Source organism: Zalophus californianus, chromosome X (genome assembly GCF_009762305.2).
Source record: "Zalophus californianus isolate mZalCal1 chromosome X, mZalCal1.pri.v2, whole genome shotgun sequence".
In the NCBI taxonomy this organism is placed as follows: domain Eukaryota; kingdom Metazoa; phylum Chordata; class Mammalia; order Carnivora; family Otariidae; genus Zalophus; species Zalophus californianus.
Genome location: NC_045612.1, coordinates 102886818 through 102889789, shown reverse-complemented (window position 1 = coordinate 102889789; position 2972 = coordinate 102886818).

The following is a 2972-nucleotide window of genomic DNA, read 5'->3' as shown; positions in this document are numbered from 1 at the left end:
TCGTCTGGGTTGCCAGCTAGGTTAGTTTGGTTATAGTAAAATAAGGTCATGGGTGGAGAAAGCAACAAAAACTATCAAATTATTTGCTTTCTATAACTCCTGCTTCTGAGCCCTCATATATGCTATTCCCTCTATTTACAGTGCCCTTCCATCTTTCTCTCTACCTCAAACTTTGCCCCTGCATGTTGTGAAAGTTTAATTTTTTTTTAAAGTAGGCTCCACACCCAGTGTGAAGCCCAATGTGGGGCTTGAACTCATGACCCCGAGATCCAAACCTGAGGAGAGATCACGAGTCAGAGGTTTAACTGAATGAGCTACCCAGGTGCGCTGGAAAGGTTAATTTTTATTCATCCTTCAGAACTTAGCTCAAAACTTAATTTCTAAAAGAAGCCCTAGATTACGTCAAGTCCCCATTTTACTCTCTCCTGGCATCTTGGACTTCTCTTTCATAGTATTTATGGTGGATGTAATTGAACAATTAATTTATAGTTAAATTTCACATTATGTCTTTTCTACTATATGATAAAGTCTACAAGGGCAGAGAGATGTCTGACTTATACAGATTCACATCCATGGCACCCAGTACAGTGCCTGGCATATACTAGGTATCCAACAAACATTGGTTGAATAAAGTAAAGAAAGCAGGAAGACAAAAGTAGAAGCAGAAGAATGGTAATAATCATATTATCTACATTTATTGAGCACTTAGTGTACACAATGCTAGGCATTGGGTAGATGCTTTGCATAGGTTATGCTATTCGATTCTTACCACAACTCTAAGATAAATACTCTTCTTATCCCCATTTAACATATAAGAAAACTGAGGATTTAGAGAGTTTAAGGAAGTTGCTCAAGGCTACATAGGTGGTAACATTTTTTTTAAGTAGGCTCCATGCCCAGTGTGGCGCCCAATGTGGGGCCTGAGATCAAGACCCTAGCTGATCAACAGACGCTCAACCATCTAAGCCACCCAGGCACCCCTCGGTGGTAACATTTTTGAGTCATGTAATAGCTTCTTTCATATTCCTTTTCCCCTCCTTTGTCCATTTTATATCTACACTCACCCTTTCTCAGGGGAGAAAATTTCTGATGTGAGAGAAGTACCTCTGTTCTGGACATTCTTTGAGGACATTGCTCCCTGGGGACAAGCTGCTTCTAGAGCATGTATTTTATGGGGTAACCAAGGGCAGATCAAGTTACCTGATTCAGAGCTTCAAAATATCTTTGTGGCAGCCGGTGTGTGTTTGGATGATATGCTGAGGTGGGTTCAAAAGCACTGTTCTGCTCATTCTAGTATATATGATAATACTGCATTTTAGTTATAGGGTACGCTTTTTTAATCAAGGGTCTAAAAGTTCTTTTTCAATATATCAATTTCGAATAACACAATAGTTTTAAATACGGACTCATAATGCTGTTGAAGACCCCAAATGTGAGTAGCGAACTGCTAATATTTAATATTTTTCTGATCCGGCTCATGGTTCTCCCCTCACTGATGCCAACTAGTGCCACCATCATGACTGTCGACGTTTAGCAGTTTTCAAATACACGTTCCATACCAAGTAGGCTGCGGGAGCTTTCTCAGTGGCATTTGGAAACACATCAAAAATATTCAGCTTGCCTTTTCATCCCCTTCACACCCTCTGCATTTCCCTTTTGGAGAGCTCAGAGGGAGGGATGGCGGGAAGAAAATCCACCCAAAGAAAGGAAAATAGAATTTCACCCCTGAGGAAAACACTGCAAACACAAATCTATTGTTCTTCATTCAGTTTCTGGCTTCCATGCCCGCCTTTTTGTGTCTAGCATTTTATTTGTGTTTAAGAGTGATTTTCCATTTAGGGGCGTTCTTTTATTTACCTCTCCTCATGCCTGTCTGCTAGTCCTACTGTTCTGTTTGCTGCTCCAGCTTATTTTTATGTTGTTCTTGATGATTCTTGCTCTTGTTCACCATGTTCATTCACTTTATCTGCATCATTCCCTAAATCTCCACTCCCCCTTAGTTCCTCAGATCCCAGACAGGTCTTTCTTCCAACTCCCAGAATACATTGATTCTAAACCTTGACCCTTTTTAGTTAACTAATTTTATTTCCTTAATTAATCCCTATGTGTTTTATTCTCAAAATCTCTCCACAATTTTCTCTAATTGAATTTCCAGCTCCATATTTTCTTATGAGGTTTCCTTCTGGCAGAGCATTTACTTGGTTTCTTTTTTCCTTCATTACTGAGTTTAATTGGGGAGGCTTTTTTTTTTTTTCCATCTCTGCTTTTGGTCTTCTGATGCACGTGGACTAAACAGTTGGAAGCAGTGAGTGAGGGGGCAAATAGAAGGAGCACTGGAACTGGAGTCAGAAGGTCTGTGCTCATGTCTCAGCTCTGCCACTTAGTCCTCAGAAGCTCATCTGTTGAATGGAAATAATGATATTACCGGCTCTGCTAAGGGATCAAATGAGATAAAATGATGTAAACAGACTGTAAATGTCTCCTACTCGGGGGATTTTTAGTCCTCACGGAATGGTTCGTTTCCGTAAAGTGGCACCTCTTTTCCAGTTAAGCACAGGGCTAAAATAAAATGTTGGAAAATGTGAGCTTACGCATTAGAAGATGAAAACCTTATCAGATTCTCCAAGAGGTTCTAATTAACCTTTGGTAAATACATCTTGGTAATGGTGGCATAGAGGATGCCAACAGCATTTCCATCTCTTGGCGGTAGTGTGTACCCCAAGAAGGCTGTGGGGGAAGGGGAAGCATATGGAAACTTGCTTGCAAGATTAACATTAAACTAGAATTCAACCAGAATTAAAAGAGATCTTAGGTTCTCGGGTCCAGAAACTGTCATTCCAGTTTCCCATACAGAGATGGAACCTTACCTTCATCATTTAAGTGGGTTGTACAAATTTTGCATAAGTACTTTTTAGTAGTGGGTACTTGCTCTTTTGAGAAGCAACCTATTTCATGGCCAGATGTCTTGTTTT